Genomic DNA, 27,235 nt, shown 5'->3' with positions numbered 1-27,235 from the left:
AAGGGGGAAGTGTTGGGATGATGATGATGATGATGATGATGATGATGATGCCGATAATAACGAACATGATGGTGATACTAATAATGGGCAAAAGTTATGACGGTGATGATAATGATGATGATGCTCCACAAACACGGCCATCAAGGCCAAAACTCAAAGTCCCTATCCACTTCCACCAACAAACATTTCCCAGACTCAATCATTCTGCCTCATTTCCCCTCCATTACTTATTCATCTCCTCCTCCATCATCTTCAATTCACCAGCTCCCCTTCTCACTTCCTCTTGTTTCAGAATACAGTATTTTCCAGACTCTGTCCTCTCCCTCTCCTTACCTTCTCATTTCTTACTCATCTCCTTACCCGACGTCTCACTTCCTACAGTCTCTCATTCTCCTCTCGCTCATTCTCTCCCTTCTTTGCCTGTGTGTGTGTGTGTGTGTGTGTGTGTGTGTGTGTGTGTGTGTGTGTGTGTGTGTGTGTGTGTGTGTGTGTGTGTGTGTGTGTGTGTGTGTGTGTGTGTGTGTGTGTGTGTGTGTGTGTGTGTGTGTGTGTGTGTGTGTGTGTGTGTGTGTGTGTGTGTGTGTGTGTGTGTGTGTGTGTGTGTGTGTGTGTGTGTTCCTTTCCCTATCTTCCCTTATCTGATAATATATTCACTTCTTTCCTGTTCTTGTCTCAGTTTCTACACTACTCACCGTGTTCACTTCTTTCTCGTGTCTTTCCGCTTCACTCTTTCCTCTTTCCTCCACTACACACCTTTTGTTCCTCTGTATTTAAATCTCCCTTTCCCCTCATTCCTTTTTCCTCTATACTCCTTCCATCTCTTCGTCTTTCTCTTCCTTTGGTTTTTCTTTTCCATCTTCATTTTCATCTTTACTAATTTTCTTCGTCTTTTTCACCCTTTCCTCCCTCCTCCTGTCTTGTACTCCTTCCTTCCCTTGCTCGTCCTTTTCCACGCTTTTCCCTTTTTATTCTCTTCCCATTTCCTTCCTTCTTTCCTTCCCTTCCAACTTCTCTACACTAGCCCTTATCTCCTTATGCATTCTCAACATGCTTCTTCCTTGTTTACCCCTTTCCTTTTCGTTCCTTCCTTCCTCCCTCCTCCCTTCCCTCCCACTCACTCTCTCTCCGCTGTTTCCTGATGGTATACAAGGGAGTTCCTGTTATGAGCCATTTGGTCCAAGGGAATTTACTTCATGATCCTACTGATGGAGAGGGTGAGGGCCAGACCGAAGGCGAAAAAACGATGAAGGGATTCGCGAGGGAAGAGGGATGAGGAAAGTGAAGGAAGATTGGCGATGAAAGGTGAAGGAAAACTGGTAGAAATACGTGAAAAAAAAAATAAGGGAAGGGGAAAAGAAAAATGAACTGATAATCAAAGTAGAAGAGAAGTTAGGTTAGCGAGAAGAGAACATATTAGTGTATGATGGGAAAGAAACTGGTGTCATGTGTGTCAGACTGAAAGAAAATTTTTATGCTACGATGTGCAAGAAACATGGAGAGAAAGAAAGGAAATTGATGAAAACTGACAGGGTGCAAATGGAATGGACGACAGACAGAAAAATAAATGGAGCAAAGGAGAGCCCATTAGGGAGCACGGAAGGAAGAAAAAAGTCGCAAGGAAGATGGGAAAGAAGGAAAATGGATGAGAACAGAGTGCAAATGGACAGGACGACAAAGGAAAAAAAATAAAAATGGAGCAGAGGAGAGCCCATTAGGGAGCACGGCAGGGAAAAAAAGTAAGAGACAATGGTAAAACACACGGGCTGAGCTCTTGCGTTAAAAAAAAAAAAAAAAAAAAAAAAAATTGTTCTTTAATTTAACGTCATGATTTTTTCTGGACCAACTATACGCATTTACCGAAATGTTATTGTGAAGATACAACATTATCTGCTCGATTCCGACCCTCAACAGGTTTTGTGTTTGTCAAGAGTCAACATTTTTGGCTGTACCTGAACCCTTTCCAGGAATGAAGATGTCTAAGTCAAGCGGATTATGTTGTATCTGTACAGTGTGTGTGGGTTTAATTCTCCCATTAAAAACTATAACTGTGGCACCGGGCACTGCTTTGGGAGTGGTCGCTTAACTCGTTGTCGGGGTGCCTCGTGAACTGACTGACAGGCCAACTCCCTTAACCCCAGCATGTTTTGATCAATTATAGTCTGGCTGCTACAAAACGATTTTATTCAGTTCAGGAGAAAATATTAGAACTGGAGGGATTAAATCTAGTCTTCATTAACACCGTCACTATAAGAAATCTCCTTTAATAATAATCGTCTAGGTGGTCTGATTAAAAGAAAGACATGAGATTAAACAGGCCCATCGGAGATAAACTATACTCCTTTTACTCTAAGTTGGCCTACATTTTCATCCTTTTGCAGTTTATTTCACGTAGGTCAGGGACAGAAACAGACAAAACCACGACACTACATCCCTTCCACGACACTTCTTCTTGATTACCACGACATTCAATTGATAATCTATTGTCAGACGAAGCGATGGCAATTTTCGGTCAGGTTGGAGTACAAACAGTAATTACAGTATATTTCATAACTTGCAGTTTTGATAAACTTATTCCTCTTTATATCTTGGTTTGAAAAAATGACAACAAACTCTAAGGCAGTATCTCAAAAGTTTTATGACACTAACTGCAGCAGAAAATAAGTGCCGGCTGGATGCTGCACTATCACCAATTATATAATAAGTTCATGGCCATTACTGAGACGTATCCACTACTGACCTTTTATTTCTTTGTCTATTACTATCAGGCTCCTGTGACTCTCTCTCTCTCTCTCTCTCTCTCTCTCTCTCTCTCTCTCTCTCAATGAAATCGTCTGACAATAGTTGAAATCAATACTAGCATTGTTCCGACCATGAGAGGGTAATGGTTTCAGTATTAACATTCCCAGTCCCATAGGACTCACTTTCAAATGAATATTATCGCCTGTCGTTAACTGACACGTAACAGTAGGGAAGACGTTGTTAAGGAAAAGTTAATAAATAAAGGTGACCCAATTGCAACCATCCTGCCAAGTTTCATGGAAATCCTTTTTCCAGTTTGGGCTGCGCTACGTTCCCCCGCCCCACACACACATTTATCTAAACCATCTTTATTCTCTTCAGTAATACCTTTGCCACCATCCAACTTTTCATAAATAAACCACATTTTTCTTAGTGACGATACAGGATACTATCTTGATTAACGCTTCTGGTACAAGTACGACTCTACGAACACGTACTTACCACAGAGGATATAAAATCTGTAATTAGGAAAGTTCACGGACAGACGGGACTTAATACTTGTTCAGGCCACTGTAATTAAAGTAACTCTTATAGAACACACTGATCAACCTGAATATTATGACGTGCTTTTCATTGTGCTTTTGTCGATGTGGGAAAATTACAGTATACTCAGCTTGGAGTGACGTCTGGCAGAGAAGCGATTACAAACTCTATCATCCCATTTACTGAGAGAGAGTGAGAGAGAGAGAGAGAGAGAGAGAGAGAGAGAGAAATACTCCTTATCTGAACAATATTGCCTACCTGAACACCACTGCCTTATCAGCAACAAGAATAAGCGTCCTGGTACTGCAGGGGTTAATGGTATTTCCTAAGTGGCAGCAATAATAACTTCACGTAACTTACAGTACTAATTACCACTTGACGCTCCAGTAACCAACGAGTACGCACAAGTTTACCTGTGGACGGAATTTCGAGGCTATACTTATAATGGAATGAGGGAAAGAAGCGAGAGACTGACTAGGAGAGTGTATGAGAATGAAGAATGTGGAAGGAGAAGGAGAGGGAGACTGGGAAGGAGATGGAGAGAGAAGGTGAGAAAATGTGAGGTTAACTAGGTGTGTGTACAAAGTGTGTTGAGTGGGAGGAGGAGATGGGGAGTAAACCAGAGAACGAGGTGAAGAGATATGGTGCGCCAGTATATAACAGAGGGTGGTGTGTCGTGCCAACAGTGGTCGTTACTGAGGAAAATAAAATTACTCGAAGTTCCTTTATCAAGGCTAGCCCCTCACAAGATGCAACGTCAGGCAATAAACAGACTGACACATAGACAGAGACACAAGATTAACCAGTTCACAAACATGGCCTATTTCAGATGGATCTATTTAGCTTTGAAGAGGCTTTGTTTAGATACAGCATTCATTACCCATTTCACTATACGAGCTTTCCTTTAATTTGCACAAAGTCACCTAAGTCATAAGTCAAAAAGAGAAAGTCCTTATACTGTAGCATGTGATATAAATTAATAAATCCACAGCAGGGTATTTCGCACTGTCCTTAATACTAAAACCTGGTATATGGATTTGCAGAAAAAACGTCGGGCTTCTGGACTGAAATTCTGAATCACATACCCGACCCCTAAACTTCAATGGAATATCTGAACTCCAAGACTAGTGTGTGAGAGCAGGTGGGGAAGTGGTGGTGACTGAGTAGTGGATGAAGCCCAACATTCACTGTAAAGGCCAGTACCACATTAGAAATATAAAAAAGACTCAACAGGTGTAGCACACACTGACTAATGGGGTGTGTGAGTCTCGGGAGCAGGTGGGGAGGTGGTGGAGGTGATGGAGAAGCGTACGATGTTCATTATTCACTTGACTTAGTATAAACAGCCAAATACCAATATTACTTTACAAATATAACACATACATCACTAGGCTTCTGCGCAGCGTGGTTAACAGACCAAAAATGGTGAAGTTGTGGTGACCGGGTAATATAAAATGGTGGCCAATAATTAATGCGTATTAAAACCATTGCAAACAACTCTATCCTTAATCCCGTTCGCCATACTGACACTTTTTTCCTATTACTACCAGACTACTTTAATCAGTGTAAGGAAGACTTCCTGTAGTGAATGCGTTAATGGAGGGTATAATCGAATACTTCCTTCCTAAGGCAAATATAACTAACTGGTAGTTGCAAGAATTCAGGCAATACTACTAGGCACATGCAGGAGCATCATGCCCTAACATGGGACCTCATTACAGTCTACGGAAATGGGGCACCTCCGTTCAAGAAATGCGACAACGATATGAAAATATTTTCACTCCTCGTTAAGTAAAATTCGTCACAGGCGTTAACTGCTAACAATGTAAGGAATTTGCAATTAACCTTGATAAACTACAGCTCGCTGCGTTTCACCAACACCCATATTTTTTACCTGAGTGACTCTTTCATTACCACGCTCGTACATATTCCATGTTCAGGCAGAGCCACGTTCCCACCACCACTGCCTTAACCCTTTGGCTGCCATATACCAGTTTTGTATTTCATCCCCACTAACGTAAGGCGATAATTTCAGTTCTGTTCCTGTACAAGTAAACCCACAGCTCAAGCAGGTTACAAACTACAATATATCAATGACCGTTGTAACCAGGAATTATTTTATTCCAGCTGACGCCAAACGACTGATTCATTTTTACAGAAATTGCACAGTCAGAGGGCCAACCTATGGGGTGTTTCAGGTCTGTACTTTCGTCGGTTAAGGAGGCTCCCTAGCACCTCTTCCTTAGCGATTTATTTATAGATATGGTTGGTTAATATCCTTTTGTGTGCTATGTGTGAAAAGTTGGGAGATATTAGGATTTATGCAACACAAAGGTGGAGGGGTAGGTGCAATAAAGAAACTAAATCCCTTCAAAAACGGTGTTAGGGAGCTTCCATAATCGACGAAAATACGGGCCTCAGAGTACTTCACCTTTCATTAGAACAGACTACTCAACCAAACGCCGTCACCAAAATGACCAGATATTCTGTTTCGAAAATCATACGGACTGAAACTCCCACAACGAAAATTTACAAGGCGTTATTCTATGCATGTGATAAGAAGCGTTCTGCATTAAAACAAAGAAACTTCACTTGCCTATATGCATCAATGGCTTATCTTTTATCAGTATTTGTCTGTCTGTCTATACCTATATATTGTCCACCGGTCTTCACTTACAGATCTGTTTCTATCTACCTGTTTATATACCTACCCATTAAGCAATCTATCTACCTTCCTAATTATCTATTTACATATGTACAGTCAAAGACAAAAGTCGTGTCGTAAAATTTGGTGAAAATATCTGCTGACAGACTATAGTTTTGGAGTGGTCTGCTTTGTGTCGAACGATCGGTTGGTAGCACAGACTTGAGTTGCCATTTGCTCCAGGTGACCAGCCTGTGGATGCCAGCATATATAGATAGATAGATAGATTTGTAACTTACCAAAGCTAATCTACATAATTATTAAATCTTTCTGACTGCTCTTTTTATTTAGTATTGATGAAGCGTTTCTCATCTTCTGTTCTTATTCGAGCATTATCAGCGTCACAATTCAGTTAGCTTAAGAGGTGTTCGGAAGTCAGTTCTCCATCTTTTTTCACTGTAAATTAGCTAATCAAGTTGATAATTATGACCTGGGACATTATTTAAGTGTTGTAAAACAAAATTCACTATAGTATACAACACACAAGAACAGTTATTCTATTATGGTAACTGATTTTTTTTCCCCTTTTAGAGTGGCTGGCAACCTGAATCCCACAGACGAGTTCGAACACATAAACCAGACGATCTAAGACTACGCACAACTGTTCCTGTGCTTCATTCTAGGTGCACTTCGTATCTTATGGCATAAGCACAATTTGCGGATGCTGCTTCCACCGTTGTGATTATTTCCTGGTCCTCTAGAGTTGTGGTAAAACGAGGACGACCTGAACGATAACGGTTCTCCGTTGTGCCTTCCTCCTGACATCCTAATCCACCTTTCTATGGATATGCCTATACCAAATGTTTGAGCTTTCTGTTCAGGATTGTTTCCCGTAAATAACGGAAGATCATGCCACCTCTCATATTCAGCTACCTTTCATCATCATCATCATCACCATCACCATCATCATCATTATCATCATCATCATCATCATCTCAATAATTCCTGTTCTGCCCGCTATCTTTCATCATCATCATCATCATCTCATCAATTCCTGTTCTGCCCGCTATCTTTCATCATCATCATCATCATCATCATCTCATTAATTCCTGTTCTGCCCGCTATCTTTCATCATCATCATCATCATCATCTCATTAATTCCTGTTCTGCCCGCTATCTTTCATCACCACCACCACCACCACCACCACTACCACATCATTATCATTATCATCATAATCAACATCATCATTATCATCATAATCAACATCATCATCACCTCTTTAATTCCTGTTCTGCCCGCTATCTTTCATCATCACCACCAGCACCACCATCACTACCACATCATTATCACTATCATCATAATCAACTTCATCATCATCATCATCATCACCTCATTAATTCCTGTTCTGCCCACTATCTTGCATCATCATCATCATCATTATCATCCTATTTCCCATTTATTCCTCTTCTATCCGGTATCATTGGTCGTCGCCATCATCCTATTTCCCAATTAGTCCTGTTCTCTCCGGTCTCTTAATGAACGCAATCCTTTGCCAGTATTCCCGTTGGCATCAGGGAACTTCTTTGAAACTTCCTGTCAGTATATTTCACATCATATATATACTCTTTGTTAATGTTACTCTTCCGCTAAACTCCAACATATTGCACAGGTACCATACAAAGGACACCAGCGTGGTACATCCAGACATAAACACATCAGAAAGAGGTGCTGGGCAGCCTCCTAACCTGGCCAGAACTACGGACCCCACACTGCTGTACCCAGCATCACTGCACTGTTTGCACCTTAACTTGGCTAAAGATTGGCCTCATTTTGCAGCTTATTTCACGTAGCCCAGTGGAAGAAAAAGGCAATACTGTGACTACATCCTATCCATAGCACTTCATGACTAGTACTGTATTCAAGTGTTAATCAATAGTTATAACTCGGCATTCAAGATGGAGAGATGGCAATTCTAGGTCAAGTCAGAGTAAATGCAAAGTAGGCGGGCTGGGGGCTGGGAAGGGGGGATGATCAAGTGGTTCAGACCGACTTACATACAAAAAACACTCCCGATTATATCATACCATCAGTCCTGAATGAGGTAGTCCATGTATTTAATATGAACGGTCGGTATTAGCAATGAAGTGGTGACATGTAAAGGTTGTGATGAATAGGAGTGCTGGGTCTCAGGGAATTAATCTAAGCCGGTATCAGGGACAAAAAAATTATAAACGCGTGAGTGAAGCGAATGGAGATTGACTAAGAGAGCTAATGTGAGTCAAGTGGAGGAGCGGGGTAAAGGAAGACTGTGAAGGTGGTGGAGGGACATGGTGGAGAGGTACATGAATGAGGGAGATCTGAGATGGAGGAAAGGCCGTCTGGTGGTGGAGAGGGCGAAGTGTGGCGGCAATTTGTTCGTGGCCACCCACTACCGGGATTAAGGCGTCTGGCTACGCACGGACAGACAGATAGTGAGAGGGTAAGATTAACTCAAGTTCTGAAAGAGATTAACCCCAAATATATTAACTAATCCCAGCCAGTCAGTGAGGGATCCTGTGAGGTGGATTGCTGTGTAAAATTTCCCATTAAAAGTCTGATCCTAACCCAAGTCGACTTAAGGCAAGATTCTCACACACGCTCTAAAGGGGAATGAAGCCTGGAGATGTTCGTTATTAAAAAAAATAATAATAATAATTGCAGTCTACTGTCTACAGTATGCACATCGTTCTGTCTGTCTGTCTCTGTCTGTCTGTCTCTCTCTCTCTCTCTCTCTCTCTCTCTCTCTCTCTCTCTCCGGTTCACTGCAGATCCGCCTCTTCCTTACAACATGTTTCCACTTCCCAAGAACTCAATCTTCTGCTTCAATAGGTATGTCCTGAAGTGACCTGCATTTTCTTTTTTATCTGCGCTCAATTGCTTACTTCGTCCTGAGAGAGAGAGAGAGAGAGAGAGAGAGAGAGAGAGAGAGAGAGAGAGAGAGAGAGATTTTAGTCACTGAATACTCTACCTGTTGGAAAACCTTTGTCTTCACCTGTCTTCACAAAATCCCTCATTAATCTCGTATATTCAGCACTCTCTCTGTTCCTTTCCTTTGTCTTCCCCCTATTTGAATTTTGTATATGTCCCAGCAATGGAACTAAACGTCTGCCCTTCTGTTCCACCCTAGGAAAGTTTTTCATATTTACTTTGGACATGAGGAGTACATGGACAATGAGAGGTTGATAATTAACACGAAGTAAAATTGAAACAATGAGACGAGAATGGAAGATAAGGATTGTGTGTGTGTGTGTGTGTGTGTGTGTGTGTGTGTGTGTGTGTGTGTGTGTGCGCGCGCGCAAAAATACAAAAACCCAAAATATCCAACAACAGAGTCCATTTGCCTTGTTCTTAACGTTCGAAAACAACATTAGCGTTGCCTTTACTCAGCACAAGACATGGGATATTGCCTCTACTTACTTTCAGGAAATGCTCTCCGAGAAAATAATACTCGTTACTTAGTGTTAAGCCCTACTGTTACCATGGCAACGAATATCAAGTTATCAAGCTGTGAAGGCATACAAAAGAAGAACTGGAAAACTTAGGGATGGTTTAAATGAACACTGGAAAAAGGAAAAGCATTGACATTGGTCTATTTTTCTCAATAATTCAAGTTACGTATTCATGTGAAATATGATCAAATACGTTAGTGTGCTGTATTACCAGAATATTATTAAAGTACCCGGCTTAACCCTTCACTTCAATTATGTTTTATTAAGCCTAATATTTGTTTTGCTACCTCATGACGATTTTTTAAAGATCAGGAGTGACTTTTCAGGCTGAAGAATGTTTGTATAGATTTTTTTTTATCCATCATTATTACTGTGCTCTCGATAACTAAATATACTAGTCTTGAAGCTGCAAATATTAATATAAAGTCTCCGGCTGAAAACGATTACATGAAGGTCTGATAGAGTAATAACCTCATCTTGTAATAGCTATTAATACTAACTGTAACCTTCCGTTCATCTGAATGCCAACCCAGTAGATTGCAGGCTGAAGCTGTCCGCCTTCTGCAGTTCACCCTCCCCATTTCAGAGGACATGCAGGGGAGAGGGAAGGAACTGAGGGGTGTTTGCATAATCAGGCAGTGGAGTCGTACAACTATGTTAGTACCAGGGATGAAGGCGCCTCTCCAGCACCTCCTCTTGTAATAAAAGGATAATGCTGTGTGTTATTACTCCACTGGGCAGAGGTGAGTGGCGAACAACTGTACTGTAACCCAGCCAATGCTCAGCCACTGCAATAACCAGGCTGAGCATTATTACACTTGTGGAGCAGGGAGAGTACACTGGTGGGGAAGGTGAATGTTGCTGTGTGCTACGGTTGTCTTCACATCCATTCACGCTGTATATGTGAGTACACTGGCAGGGCTGGTTAATATTACTGTGTACGTCGGGTCTCTTATGCCATTCACGCTGTATATGTGCGGCGATGCTTGGACGTGAGTGGGATAAATAATTGTTGCTCTGTACTACGGTTCTCTTGTCATGCCGTTTACGCTGGGGTGTTATGTGGACACTGCGGCCGGAAAATAGCTACACTGTTGGAGCTGGTGAATGTTGCTCTGTGCTATGGCTCTCCTCTGATGCCGTTCACGAGTGTGAATATTGCGTGTTAGGTCTCTGTTATCGTTCTCTTCTCATGCCATCCGCTATGCATATAGAGCATTAACTGTAGGTTGGAATTTCATTCAGTTCAATATAATCGCGTGGAATGAAGCGAACTAACTTTCACTTATAAATCGGACGTCATTTTATATGTACCGGTATTATTTTTATCTACTTTCGATATTATATGCATCAGAGTAGATTGTTAGAGCCTTTGGGTAGAGCCTACATTAATACTTAAAATATCAGTGAATCTTTAACGCTGGTCCGAGAGGAGCAAAAATGGAAGCAAAAGAAAAGCTTTTCTTGTGACGACGCAGACCAGAAACATATCCAAAGTGTGTCAAAAGATCTGTGAAAACTGAAAATATTTCCACGTATGTACAACTTCTTCACCTTTCTTCTTCATCACCTTAATCATTATCTTAACCTCCTCAATACAATGACGTATATAATCTCATGTTCGCTATATACACACCATAAGACAGAGTTCTCGAATAGGAGGGGTTGGATGACCTTTTCCATAATTCTCCTCAGCTAGGGGACTCTCTTTAGCCTATCTGAATGAAATCTTGGGGCAGCAGCAAAAATAAGCTACTAGCAGACGTCATCAGACTGAAGGGGTTAACCAATGACAGGTCCTAAGTCTGCCATGGGTCTGTGAATATTAATTATAGTCTAAAACATGCACATTTCTTCCACATTATACAATTCATCGTTTTCTCTACATTTCGCTAATGGTAAATCTTACACACGTGTCAATGGTGCGGCTGAGTTATATTATGCTGAGGTGAACGTCTCTTGCTGCATCAGAGGAGAGTTTTGACCCTCTGAGCTTCTTTCTTGTTAGGTCAGGTGATTCTCCTCCTCGTCATCTTGCCTCATATCCTGCAGGAAGTCTTGAGAGCAGATCGGTGGCAACATTGAAAGGAGACGCTGTTTATTGTGAAGCGAACGAGGCTTGATTAAAACGTGACGGAAGTGAGAGAGAGAGAGAGAGAGAGAGAGAGAGAGAGAGACAGACAGACAGACAGACAGAGACAGAGTGTGTGTGTGTGTGTGTGTGTGTGTGTGTGTGTGTGTGTGTGTGTGTGTGTGTGTGTGTGTGTGTGTGTGCAATGGGCACGTCGTCACCAAGAGAGGAATCCACTCGACTCTTTACGATCGATGCTACTGGACCTGAGCGGTGTTTCTCAGTTAGTGTCAATGTATCTGGTTATTCTGAGTAACTACAAAGCCAGGGTCTGGCCCATTCATTTTGCTTAACTGAGGGACGTACCGGTAACAGAATATAATATGGGTTAATGACGCTGAACCTACATTACGGTACTTCGTCAGAGTTCTCTTGTACCGGGTACTTTATCATACAATGTATTACGGCTGTTTATAGTTTTCGTTTTACTTTTGTCTTTTACTTTATATTACAATTTATTACGGCACTTAGTATTTTATTGCCTTTACCTTCCGTATGGTAATATAAAACTAGTGACCGACATGTAATAAACAACCATATATCAGATAATGGTGTATAGCTTGACTAACTCACTGATAACTAAGCCTGGGAGCAGTATCACGAAATCTACTTGTTTTGCGATAAGTTGGATTTCAGTTATTAAAACTCTCATGTACGTTCTTCACTGTGAATAACGGGATAATTTATACAAGCAACTTACAGGAGCACGTTAAGTTGTAATAAGCGAAATTCTGTATGCCGATAAAGAAGAGACACCGGTATGCAGAAACTTCTTATGGTAAGTAGATTAGAAGAAAGTCCCCTGTCATATATATACAACTTTTTTATGTTTAATTGCAGTTAGGTGAAAAAACCAAGGCAATTCAAGTATCCTTTTTGACCTACATGCTAGACATTTTCTCCAGACTCCCGTACAGCCAGTTTGCCATACGCGATATAAATCACCTTCCTGTGTTATCCATTATAACTGTATTACTGTGAGCGGTACAGCCAGGCATTTCCCTCACCCCAGTATTTACGTATACCTGTATATTCTCTCAGTAAGTCAACTACATTGTCAGTCGCAGCCTCAGAGGTGCACTGGTCAGCTTATCTCACATCCATTACATCATAATTTCATTTCATAAATCTCTTATTCTCCGTCGTCTGCCAGTTTTTTGTGTCCATCTATGGATTTCTGTCTGTCTGTCACACACACACACACACACACACACACACACACACACACACACACACACACCACACACACACACACACACACACAAACACACACACACACACACAAACACAAACACAAACACACACAAACACACACACACTTTCCTTAATCTAATTGCCTTCCTTTCTTTCCGACAATGATGAAAAAAAAAAAAAAAATCAGTTTCCTCTGGTCTAGTTACTTTTCCCAGTTCATGACTCTCTCTCTCTCTCTCTCTCTCTCTCACAGTAAGTAAGTATGAATTTATTGACCACAATATCCAGTTACACATACAGGATTTCAAGCAACAATAAACCTTAGCATGATAAACAGTACCTCAGATATTAGCAAACAATTATGGTCCACAAAACATGCGAAGTATTAAAGGGTTGATCAGTGCATCTATATAGCCTTAATGAAAGATGGAAATCATTACACTTCTGACTTAACTACAATTTGACCAATCACCTTTTTTACGAAAAAAAAAAAAAAAAATCCCAATGATATATCATGGTTAGAATAAAAGCATACAAAATAATTAAATACACTTTAAATAACATAGGTTATGATAAACATTATAGTACACACTAGCCAAAACAGGAAAGGACCTTATACACTATTTCCTCAATAGGAAACTGAGCATCGTCACCAATAATTTGACTCCAGGAAGTAAAGTTATATCTTGTACGTATGTGCTGAGTCAGTGGACACACCTCCAGTACATGCAACTCTGTTTGCACAGCACCACATGGACAGAGCCGCTCTGCTACCTGGAGACGTCCCCGTCCACGCCGATTCCAACGGCCCGTCTCAATAGCCAGATTGTGACTGATTACCCGCAGCCGACTAAATGCCATTCTGTGTACCTCACTAGTTTTACCACGACAATTATAAATCTCGTGAACTGTTAAGGTAGGGTTCAACACATTATAAATTAGCCTTCTAGAAGATGTAGAGTTAGAAATTGATTGCTTTAAAGATTCAATGCCGACTTTAACATCATCAACAGAATTATTTAATTAAACTCTTAATGTGTTTACTTGTTGGTGCGTTAGCCGCCATGGTCAGCCTGACGGCGTGCACCCACGGGTCATCGGGCATACCGCGCCTCTCCCCCCATAGTCGCTGGAAAAGCTTCCTCTGCCTTGCTAGTACTAAAGATTTCAGTGGCGGGCACCCGAGTTCCACGTAACAAACGTCCGTGCACGCCGTCATACGAGCTCCCAGCAGCTGTTTAATATCCCAGTTACCGTATACAATTTTTCCATTGGCTTCAAATTCCCATTGAACCAGGACTCACAGCCATATAGGATGGTTGACATTAAGGCTGCTTCAAACATATTCTTTTTAACATAAAATGGTATGTCTATATTCTTTTCCAATAATGACACAAATTTCAGAATGTGGCACATTTTTGCTTGTGCGTGGGCGGTAATGGCGGACGACAGGGTCCCGTCGCTTGTGAACAGGCTGCCCAGATACACATACCTGTCACACCACTGCACGACCATATCACCAACGCAGAATGGCGCACGAACACCCACTGACGCATGGATTGCAAAGAACTTGGTCTTAATATTATGCACAACCATGCCATTATTTACACAGAACTGATTCAGAAATGTAAGTTTATGTTCCGTCCCGCGTCGCGTTGTCGAGAGAAGAACAGTATCGTTCATAAGGACAAGGAGATGAAGCCACTGTAAAAAACCATCTGGCCCACAATTGGACTTTATCAACTTAATCATGCTGTTTACAAAAATGATAAATAATAAACAAGATGTTGGAGACCCCTGTCTGACGCCGATCCTGGATATTACAATGGCTGTCCCAGTAATGCTCAAAGTAACCCCGTATATCGCCACCAGCGCCGCTAACATTCGCGACCCGCACCCCAACTCACGTAACATGCGAAACAATTTGGCGCGAGGGACCCGGTCGTATGCCATTGAAAAATCAACAAAGCAAACAAATAACTTATGCTTTCTCCTGTGGGCCAAATCAATTAACAGTCTAAGTGTCACAACATGTTCAATGCAGCCCCGGCCCTCCTGACTCCCTGCCTGCTCCCGATACAGAACAAACCACATAATTAACCGAGTTGATAGCACCATGTCATACAGCTTTGCCAAACAATTTATGATATTTATACACACACACACACACACACACATACACACACGCAAGCGTGTACCAGCACCAGGCATGAAGACCCGTTATAATGCCGAGCTTCAGATAAACACATTCTTTCATGTCACGATGCATCTCCGCGTGAATCAGTATTTTTAATGTCACGTGAATCACTGTTGTTAAATACACTGTATACTGTGTTGATGTGTAGCTCAGGATTACTCTATCATTACTGTTTTCAATGTACTGTGCATTATATATTATGTTAGGTGAGCCGCCTATCATTCAATTAACACGTACTGTAGTGCGATTTTCAGGTGGTTCTACACTGAGACAAACCAAATGGATTCATGCAGCAGAGGAACCCATTTAAGCCACTGTACAGGAAACAAAGGCCCTCGGTGCAAGAAGGGAAGAACGTGCAAAATTAAAAAATGTCAAGAAACTGTTGCAAAGTTAAAAAAAATATCGACTATAACTTTTTTATTTCAAGAGCTGGATAGCTATTTTTTTTTTTTTTTTATGTACTGCAGATGTTCCTGGTGTCAATGTTTCATTAAGCATATGCACGAAATTTTAAATATTAAATATATTTTAATTACGGTATATGTAAACATCATTTTTCGTGCAGAGGTTTTAACATGGAATTTTGTATCTCTGTTATTTTTATTGAAAGAGACGATTTGGGTGTCAAATTTTAGACAAAACAATGTAGCTTTTTGATAAAGAATCAAAGGATAAGAAAGTAATGGTCTTTAGGCATGGTCGATGAAGTGTTAAAACCCTGATGCAGTTTCCTGGCGGTATAGGCTAGTATGGTAACTCACCAGAAAGGGCAGCTCCTGGGTTCTGCTTCCTCTTTTGTCAGGGATGACTGCTCCACAAGGACTAAGTTTTTTTTATACATAACCCACCCTTTTTTTTTTTTTTTAATCCAAAACCCACCGAATTTTTTCTTTTCTGTAAGGCCACGGATACTGATGAATCCTTTCCTACACACACTGTACAATGTAAACATAGTTCCACTTATTTTGACTCACCTCGGCCTTTGTACGTTTTCGCTTGCATGGCACATGTTTAATACACTTAGCAATGTAGGCATTCTGTACTGTATAATCCCCAATATCACAATATTTCTTAATAATACTGTTCACAAAGTCCATACCATAACGTTCAAAACAGCCGTCTGGACAAGGAGGGCCAACAACTCTCTTACGAACTACTTTATTCACTTTTGGACTGACATATTCAACGCCTCTGTTTCTCTTTGTTTTGGCAGTATTTCTAGTCCAATGAGAAGGCTCAGAAGCCCTTTTCCTCGCCCTTTTCCCCATACCAACACTTTGTTCAGCACCAGAAGCACTACCATCATTATCAGCAATATTGTCACCACTGTCATTATCAGCATTATTACCACTTGCATTATTACCACAGGCATTATAATCCTTATCACCACTGACATCACTATCACTACCGCTAACACCACCGTCTCGAACGGCATACCCTACACATCCCTTCTTACCCTTGCCCTTATTTTACCCCCCTTTTACGACCACGAGTTTCATCCGAACACGAATCACTGCTTTTTCCATTTTCTAAATCCTTATCTGGATCATACTCGTCATCAAAATCACTGAAATAACCATCTACCCAACGTGAAACACTTTTCCAGTCACTCTTGTAAAAAGAGGTTCCGTCACCTTTCACTGCTGTAACACTCACTCCTGACGAACCAGGCACTGCCTCACTGTCACTGTTGGTAGAATTATCATTCGTGGACACATTTGCATAATTCCTGAGGGTACAACACTTAATTTGTTGGCAAAATAATGAATATTGGGCAGCGAGCAACGTCCAAGGTAAACACGTGTAGCAGAGCTGCAGACTAAACACTGAGCTACGAAGGTCCCAGGAAGTGAGACGGAGTTTACACACCACTTAGTTTACAGTTTATTCTTTTATCAAACTACCACTGACGTTTATTTTACTACTAATCAATTAATTATAATTTTCTTAATTGTATTTTATAGCACTTTCAATAAATTACCTGTTATTTGATATTCGAGAATAATGGGAATCAAGTCACGGTACCCTTCATCGCTCTCAAGCTCTCGCATGCCTGGCTGTTGTTCCCCTTTCACACAAACGAGGCTCCTTTAAATCAGGTGTGACGCAGTAAGGCCGAAAACCACGTGGTCTTCCTACGGCCAATAGACCATAGTGGAAATGATTTTAGGGACAAATATCCATATACATATGAAAATTTGGGATCTTGGGAGGCCGTTGGTGATTTTGGCAAGATGGTCTGTTCTTCCCTTGTCGCACCGAGGGCGTATTAACAAATTGAATGCCTTGTGGTCCAGCTGACTAAGGCGCTCCAACAGGTTATGGCCCATAAAGAGTCTACATAGAGGGGGTAATTGGTGCTTACAGCTGAGATAATACCGCTCATGGGCCCAATACGGGTCACCCTCACCTTAAATATCAGGACTAAGCAGCATGACTCCCACTGGACCAATAAAAGATTTAAACAACAGTCCCTTATTCCTGAGGTCATTAAGCGTGGCCTCAGGGATAAGGGACTGAAATGAAAGGCTGCCAGAGATCGAGCAGCACGGAAAGCCGCCATTAGGTGACCAAGGCCGACGCATGCATGCATGTTGGAGCCTTTACAAACGAAAACGAAAACACAGATGCTGCATATTAGAGTGAAATGATATACTTGTATATTTGTGAGTGGACATGCTTGGAGGGATGAGTAAAAGTTGTGTTGAGTGTATGTGTGTGTGTCTGTGTGTGTGTGTGTGTGTGTGTGTGTGTGTGTGTGTGTGTGTGTGTGTGTGTGTGTATCTATGGATGCCTGTAGGGGGGGGGGGTGCCTGTGTGTGAGAGGATGCCGGTTCATGGATGAGTGTATGTGCGTATACTTGCAGTGTGTATGCAGTATGTGTGATGCTCGTGTGTGTATGCAGCTTACCTGTGTGAATGCTTTGTGTTTGCATACTGCTGTGTGTGTGTGTGTGTGTGTGTGTGTGTGTGTGTGTGTGTGTGTGTGTGTGTGTGTGTGTGTGTGTGTGTGTGTGTGGTGCTTGTATGTGTATGTTACTTGCAAGTGTGGGTAGTTAGTGTGTGGATGCTTGCATGTGTACACGCTTGTGTGTGTGGATGTTTGTATGTATGTGGAACTTGTATGTGTGTGGATGTTTGATTATGTGGATACTTGTGTTAATGTGGATGTCTGGATGTGTGTGGATACTTGTGGATGCTTGCATGCGTGTGGATCCTTGTATGTGTTCTGTAAGTGTGTGCATGCTTGTGTGTAGATGCTTGTATGTGTTCTGTAAGTGTGTGCATGCTTGTGTGTAGATGCTTGTATGTGTTCTGTAAGTGTGTGCATGCTTGTGTGTAGATGCTTGTATGTGTTCTGTAAGTGTGTGCATGCTTGTGTGTAGATGCTTGTATGTGTTCTGTAAGTGTGTGCATGCTTGTGTGTAGATGCTTGTATGTGTTCTGTAAGTGTGTGCATGCTTGTGTGTAGATGCTTGTATGTGTTCTGTAAGTGTGTGCATGCTTGTGTGTAGATGCTTGTATGTGTTCTGTAAGTGTGTGCATGCTTGTGTGTAGATGCTTGTATGTGTTCTGTAAGTGTGTGCATGCTTGTGTGTAGATGCTTGTATGTGTTCTGTAAGTGTGTGCATGCTTGTGTGTAGATGCTTGTATGTGTTCTGTAAGTGTGTGCATGCTTGTGTGTAGATGCTTGTATGTGTTCTGTAAGTGTGTGCATGCTTGTGTGTAGATGCTTGTATGTGTTCTGTAAGTGTGTGGATGTTTGCAGGTGTGTGGATACTTGAGTGTGTGTGTGTGTGTGTGTGTGTGTGTGTGTGTGTGTGTGTGTGTGTGTGTGTGTGTGTGTGTGTATACTTGTATATTTATGGATGATTTTGTGGGGATGTTTTTATGTAGATGGTTGTATGTGTAGATGACTAAATGTGTGCGGATTCTTGTATGTGAGTATATTCTTGTGTGTAGCTTTATCTGTAGGCTTGTGTACATATAGATGTTGGTGTTTGTGTGTGTGTGTGTGGGGGGGGGTTAATTCAAAGTTAAATGTTAAGAGTGACTGCTTGAATAAATGATGAGTGTTATACTGTGTTAATATTTGTTGTTTGCAATTTTACAAAATATACAGTATACACATTGGTCTATGCATTGTTGTATATTGTAATGGACTAACAGGCTGGCGTGTATATTCGAGTGGATGAGTTACTGTGAATCAGTATTTGATTTGGAGTTCGCAACAATTACTGACGTTGCAAATGCCATGCAATCTGCCATGTACTGTTGCATGTGGAAAGATCGCAGGGTTTCATTATTTTCCACCCGTGTACGTTGGACCAACTGCACACACATGACTGGCTGCCTTTGAACTATTACCCGTGCTGTGCATCTTAACTACCGCCTTTGAACTATTATCCGTGCTGTGCATCTTAACTACCGCCTTTGAACTATTACCCGTGCTGTGCATCTTAACTACCGCCTTTGAACTATTACCCGTGCTGTGCATCTTAACTACCGCCTTTGAACTATTACCCGTGCTGTGCATCTTAACTACCGCCTTTGAACTATTACCCGTGCTGTGCATCTTAACTACCGCCTTTGAACTATTACCCGTGCTGTGCATCTTAACTACCGCCTTTGAACTATTACCCGTGCTGTGCATCTTAACTACCGCCTTTGAACTATTACCCGTGCTGTGCATCTTAACTACCGCCTTTGAACTATTACCCGTGCTGTGCATCTTAACTACCGCCTTTGAACTATTACCCGTGCTGTGCATCTTAACTACCGCCTTTGAACTATTACCCGTGCTGTGCATCTTAACTACCGCCTATGAACTATTACCCGTGCTGTGCATCTTAACTACCGCCTTTGAACTATTACCCGTGCTGTGCATCTTAACCATCTCGTGGTCGGCACAACTCTTGTATTCCATTCCAGCTAAAACCAAACGAGATTATTCAGCTGAGAGACATGGGAGACTGACAGCGTTCATTTGTCACCATCAACCATCTCATGGTGCAGACAACTCTATTCTGTTCATCTAAGTTCAGGTCTTATTCAACTGGCATTGAGCCAAACGAATCTCAGTGTTAAAATCTTGATGGTAAAGTAGGACACATACAGAACCAGCTGATATTTACCTGCGTTACTATGGCCTTCCATGCACATAAGAAAAGTGTGACTGGAAAACAAAAGCACGACGACCGTGAACAAGGCAGGCGGGTAAAGTGGATGGAGGATGAGGGACGATTGTCTGGGTTGGCGGGATAAAGTGGATGGAGGATGAGGGACGATTGTCTGGGTTGGCGGGTAAAGTGGATGGAGGATGAGGGACGATTGTCTGGGTTGGCGGGTAAAGTGGATGGAGGATGAGGGACGATTGTCTGGGTTGGCGGGATAAAGTGGATGGAGGATGAGGGACGATTGTCTGGGTTGGCGGGATAAAGTGGATGGAGGATGAGGGACGATTGTCTGGGTTGGCGGGTAAAGTGGATGGAGGATGAGGGACGATTGTCTGGGTTGGCGGGTAAAGTGGATGGAGGATGAGGGACGATTGTCTGGGTTGGCGGGTAAAGTGGATGCAGGATGAGGGACGATTGTCTGGGTTGGCAGGGGTGAGTGATGAAATAAAAAATAAATATAAACTGGAAGAGACAACTGCTGTAGATTGGCTCTTGGATTAAGTGCCTGGAAATAGCTGAATAAATGATTTTTATTCCAGAGGGAGTTCCAGAGAAAATGTCGTGCACCTCCCCATCGGGCTGGAACAAGCAAAGTGCATCACGGTGCCAAAGCAATTTCCTTTGAAGGGAATGTCAAAGGAGCAGCGGTGGGAATGACTGGCCAAAGTGCTCTGTCCACTCCCGATACCAGCGGGATTTTACACACACACGTATTTTATACCTATATAGTGCCTGACGCAGCGGCATATGAGCGATGGCCACGACAAAAATGATCTGCTGGCATTTCCATCACTACTCACTAACAATAACCTGCATTTTATTAACTTCTCCTCGTCATATCCCTCTTTTCTTTCTTGGTATTTATCTCGTTCTATGTGTCTCACCAGAACTGCCCAACTTCCTTTGTGTATCTTCAGCTGTTTTAATCCTTTCTTTCCCCGTGCCTCAATAATTGCTACACCGTTTCCTTGTTGGCACTGATACCTGGTCCTCGCTATATCACAAGGACATATACTCTGGCTATTAACCACATGTATGCAGTATTAGATTGTGGGTAAGGGTGGAAGGTACAATAGTTAAACCAGGCTCTGTAATACACGTTAATATATCATCGTAATTTTCAGTTTAAATCCCTAGGTTGTAACAGTGGATTGTGGGTAAAAGTGGAAGTTGTTCTATAATATACATTAATATATCATCGTAATGTCTGGCTATAAACCGCTAGGTTGCAATGGTATTTTGTTGTTAAGGGCGGAAGTTGTTCTATAATATACATTAATATATCATCGTAGTGTCTGGTTATCAATCACTCGGTTGTTATAGTGGGTATGGATGGCACGCTTAATGAATAACCCTGTTCGTTATTGCACTCACAAATCACTAAAGTGTCTGGCTATAAACCGCTGGGCTGCAATACAAAATGTGGCGTAAGGATGGAAGCAATAATTTCTGTACATGATTCTGTAATGCACAAACTTATATAATATCTCTCTGGCTATAAACGGCGTGAGTGTAATACCGGTTGGTGGGTTAGAATGGAAGCTATGATGTGATAACCAATTTATTTCGATTCCAGAGTTATTATTCCTGCTTTCACTACAAGAGGTTGTTTAGCCAACGACACACTTTTCAGGATGTATGGGACGGACATTAGACTCACCCCTTTACTATAAAAGACCCCCCTTAAACTTTGAGAGAGAGAGAGAGAGAGAGAGAGAGAGACATATCAACCAACTGCTTTGTTATATAACTCGAAAGTGTATTAACAAAGCGTGGGAGAGGTGTAATGACAGAGTGTATGTCGTAATAGGTAATGAGTCAGGTAAGATGATCTAGGTGTATGCAGGTGCTGGTGCGTGTATTTTGGGAGATGGAAGAGGTAAAATGATTTGGGTGTATGTGGGATCTGGTGGGTGTATTTGGGTGTTGGTGGATGGAGTATAATGATCTGGGTGTATGTGGGAGCTGGTGCATAAGATATAACGATGTGGGTGTATGTGGGAGTTAATGGATGGAGTATAATGGTACTGGTGAGTGAGGGAGATGGTGGGAGAGGCTGAATGGTGGTGATATATGTGAGAACAGGAGGATGAGGTATATTGGTGTGGGTATACGTGGGAGGCAGTGGGTGAGGTATAATGACTGGGTTTATGTGGGAGTTTGTGGGTGAGAATAATGGTCTTAGTGGATGTGGGAGTTGGTGGGAGAGTATAATGGTCCTTGTGTACGTGTACGTGGAAGTTCAAGGGAGTTCAGATTGTGTGAGAGGCGGGCAATGAAGGCCGTACATAACTGTGGGCTGCCTGGCTAATGACTTCATACCTCCCACACTACTGTATCAGTAGCCCCCTCTTACAATAGTGTGTGTATACCTCCCACACTATCAGTAGCCCCCTCTTACAATAGTGTGTGTATACCTCCCACACTATCAGTAGCCCCCTCTTACAATAGTGTGTATGTGTGGGGGGGGGGTGAGCTGTGTGGTCACGGGTGTGATTGCGCATATAATGCAGTGTGTGTGTGTGTGTGTGTGTGTGTGTGTGTGTGTGTGTGTGTGTGTGTGTGTGTGTGTGTGTGTGTGTGTGTGTGTGTGTGTGTGTGTGTGTGTGTGTGTGTGTGTGTGTGTGTGTGTGTGTGTGTGTGTGTGTGTGTGTGTGTGTGTGTGTGTGTACAAGCTTTTATTGAACGTTGAAGGTGTGGAGTGTAGTGCAGTAGCGGTGTAGTGTCATGAAAAGAACTGACAGAACACTGAAATTGGAAAGAGTGTACCGTAACGTGTGTAGTGTACGGCTGGGTGTATGCAGTGTGTATTATGAAGAATGAGTGTATGGTGGGGTGTGTAGACCTGTGTACTGGGAGATGTGGAGGGAGCAGTAGCAGGTGGGAAATGTGTAGTGGGATAAGGGACGTGCAGGGTGTGAGGTGGAAGGTGTGATGTGGGAAATGTGGAGTGTGATGTGGGAGGTGTGGTGTGGGAAGTGTGGAGCGTCAGGTGAAAGGTGTCGTGTGGGAAGTGTGGAGTGTGAGGTGGAAGGTGCAGTGTGGGAAGTGTGGAGTGTCAGGTGAAAGGTGTCGTGTGGGAAGTGTGGAGTGTCAGGTGGAAGGTGCAGTGTGGGAAGTGTGAAGTGTGAGGTGGAAGGTGTAGTGTGGGCAGTGCGGAGTATGAGGTGAAAGGTGTCGTGTGGGAAGTGTGGAGTGTGAGGTGGAAGGTGTAGTGTGGGAAATGTGTGTAGTGTGTTAAGTGTAGAATGGGAAGTGGAAGGTGTGAAGTGGAAAGTACGGTGTGAGTAAACGGAGGTGCGGAGTTTTAGGTCGATGATGATGGCCTTGGTGTTAATTAGCCTTGGTCTGTCTGGCCGAGCGGTCCCATCAACCGCAGGCTAACAACCGTCCCCTCAGGGCCTCCCGGTGCAGCCAACCAATGCTCCCTCGCGGTAGACAGCGTGTTGCCACAACATGGGGCAGGAAAGAGTGTGGAGGGATGGACGTCGCATTTGCGCCTCTTCATCCAGTTAACATTTTTCTTTTCTTTATGCAAGGAAGAAGGAACCAAAGGCTAGGAGCCCGCAAACCTTTCCTTCCAAAAAACAAAAAAAAACAATACAAAAGAGAGCTAAATTCAAGATCCGTTCATTTCGAGATGCCCGGACACACTGCGTCTGAAAGACTGGAGATAATAGGAAGTAGGAAATACAGACAGAGGGAGACAGTTCCAGAGCTGACCTGTTGCATAAATGAAGGACTAGGAGTAACGGTTAACTCTTGCATTAGAGAGCTGGACAGGAAAGGGATGAGTTTGTTGCTAGACAGGTGCTATGCGCCCGTAGTAGAGTTGGAGGGATGCAAGCAGACAGTTCAGAGGAGCAATGACAACTGAAGTGCACTGAAAGTGCACGAGAGTGGGCTTTACCTTGCCCCGTATCGGTTACATGGTTACCATCCAGCGTTGTAAATAGTTTCCTGGGTTACAGGAAACCATTAGGCTTGCCACTCAGTGTAAAGCCACCTGAAGAGGAAAGAAGAGTAATTAAAAGTGGCAGGAAGGGAGGAAGAACTAGGAAAAAAGGTAGGGCAAAAACAGGAAAAAAAATGATAAAGGTGAAGGAAAAAGTGAGTGGATTACGGTCCACACCATGTACCACCGTGTCAGCGGTGTAGTGTGGGATGGGCGATGGAAGGTATTGGGTGTGAGCTGAAAGTTGAACTGCGGGAAGTGTGGAATGGAAGGTGTAGAGTGTGAGGTGAAATCTGTGGCATGAGAAGAGTGGAATGAGTATTGGGATGTAAGGTGATGTGGAAGCTGCAGTGTTGGAAGTATGGAATAAGTAGGAGGAAGTGAAAGGTGTGGTGGTGGAAGAGAAGAACGGTATATGTGTAATGTGGCGTGGGAGATGTGAAAGATGAGATGGAAGGTGTAGTTGAGGGAAGTGTGGAATGGGCAGTGAGAGATGTGAAGCGGATGGCGGAAGGTTAACTGTGGCAAATGTGGAAGGGGAGATGTAGAGGGTGAGGTGGAAGGTGTAGTGTGGAATGGGTTTAGGGAGTGTGGAATCGGTGGAATGTGAGGTGTGGAATGTGGCATTGAGCTGGTGGTCGCTGTGTGGTGGTGCTTTGATCCAGAAATTACCTGTCACCAACTCACCTGCCTCCTCCTGCCTCACCACACCGCCCTCAATAACATCATCATTAACCTAATCCCAACACCCGTTAGTGCAATAAGTGTGCATAATTGCCTCCTGATGCAGTGTGAGAAGGATCTATATTTCTAAGGATTTACCGGCGTCACATCCTGGACAGACGATTGAGGATTTGGTAATGAGGAAAATATATCTGAGGGTCATGACACTTCGTCTGGAAATCATGGCTGCATAGACGATAAATACTTCAGGCCTTCACTGACACCCCCACCCTCGACACTCGTACACACAAGCACATACTCAAGTAGCCCCTCCCTTCACACACACACACACACACACACACACACACACACACAAAATACAGTGCTTCTGATAACACCTGGGATGTGAAGCGGAACTATAAATGACACTGATATACAGTGAAGCCGTGTGTGTGTGTGTGTGTGTGTGTGTGTGTGTGTGTGTGTGTGTGTGTGTGTGTGTGTGTGTGTGTGTGTGTGTGTGTGTGTGTGTGTGTCACCTCTTAACTTTCTCACTTCTCCGGTAAATGTCTCTACTTTTTTACTTTTCTACCTGTCTGTTCGTCTCTAGTTGTGCATTTTCTCTTCCTTTCCACTCGCTAACTTCTGAATCGCCTTATATTTCAACCGTTTCCCCTCTGTTGCTTTTTTTTCACCTTGTTACTCTGCAATTTTCTGGCCTCTCAAGGAATCATTTTCCCCTTTGTCTTCTTCCGCGTCACTTGTTTTGTACTTATCATCTTTTCAGTTTCCGCTTCTCTCAGTCTAACAATTTCTGTCTTACAATTACTGCTGTCTTTACGTTTTTGTCTCCCACTATCCTGCTTTATCTCTAGTCTGATCTTTACTACGTGACTTATGTACTCTAACTCTTCTATTTCGTGTTTCCATTTTTCTCACTTCTCTTCATACCCCCTCCTACGTGCTCTTCCACCTTGCCCTTCCACTCATCATGTTTCGCTGACACTCCACCACCCTGTCTTTCCATTCTGCACCTCTACTTCCCTGCCCCTTCACTCGGCTCATTCACTCTTGTAAATCCACTCCGAACCTCCACCCTCCCATTCCACCTTCCACCTACACACTGATCCTCCACCACGCCACTCAACTCTATTACTAAACAAACCTGCCTCTCCACTCCCTTTCCCATCCACTCTGCTCTCCCGCAGTCCGACCCTCTACCTACCTATCCACTTTAACTTTCTAATACACTACACCTTTACCAAGCCTGCAGAGACAGCAAATTATTAGAGTGGCGAAAAGTGAGGGGATTCGCTGTTATTAGTATCAGTCAGAAAATTGGGTAACATTTCCCACTGCACTTCCAAAACTACTGATATTAATGTTCTTCAAGCTGCATGTTATCACGTGTAAATGCCAACTCGGATCCCACACCATTAGGAAGCCAATCCCGCCTCTCTGAACTCAAGGTAAAACAGCCCACGTAAAAGCAGTGTGGTGATTCCTGTGTCGGTATGGCAACGCTGTGTACTCCCACCTTACAAGTCCTTTTTGTATGTTACGATATAGACAGGTATAGAAACTCGCCTATTAGTACACTGTGACTACCATACACTTGGGCATGTCCTTCACTTTCCTCTAACGCATCATACGATTAAATAAATAAACAAATAAATCAACTATGGGCAGATAACTATACCAAGCCTCTCAGCTCAGCAACAGAAGCGAACAGAGGAAAGTGAAAAATAAGAGAGGGAAATATTAGGTAACTCTGAACTCCAACTGTACAATGGTTTTTGCCCAGGTCCTGATACTCGTAATAGCTGTGTCTGTTGTCAGTGGTAAAGGTTTTAGGTTTACCTGTATTACCTTCAAGCTGTCATGCAAACAATGGAATTTTGGACCAAACAACCAAACGTACTTGATCTGTTTCTGGCTGTCTTCGAGTTTCTCGTAACTACTGTATATTCTGTAAATTAGGCATCGAATATCAACTGACTCTCTCTCTCTCTCTCTCTCTCTCTCTCTCTCAGGCAATAGTTCTCAATCCAGGAAGATAAGAATTAACGATTTTAGATTCTGGCGTGATCAGCAGCTCGTCAGGTATGTAAATAAGGTGACGCCATTTTGTGACTCACCACACCTTTACACACCACTTACCTACCATTACATCTCTAGTTTATCAGCCAAATGTTCTTAATCATATCACTATGAAAACGTCTATTACACTGCAGATGTTTGTGACGCCATTTTGTGACACAACACACACTTCAGGAGAGACGTCTGGTAGTGGATGGGTAGGGAAAAAAACATATTAAACGTTTACCATAAGAAGTGGCCATACAAACACAACTGGTGGTAAAAAATAAATAAATAAGATACAAAAAGCCGTGGATAACGTGAGAGCCATTTTCACACAAAGCTACTGTCATACTTCTTCGTCTTCTCTTTCACTGTGGCTTCCTTCATATTCCTTCATTTCCCTCTGCCTTTCCTCTTC

Source organism: Coenobita brevimanus, chromosome 97 (assembly GCF_032717465.1).
Source record: "Coenobita brevimanus isolate Jiangsu-jjx chromosome 97, ASM3271746v2, whole genome shotgun sequence".
NCBI classification, from domain to species: Eukaryota; Metazoa; Arthropoda; class Malacostraca; order Decapoda; family Coenobitidae; genus Coenobita; species Coenobita brevimanus.
The sequence above is the reverse complement of the archived record's forward strand: the minus strand, read 5'-3'. Positions refer to the sequence as shown.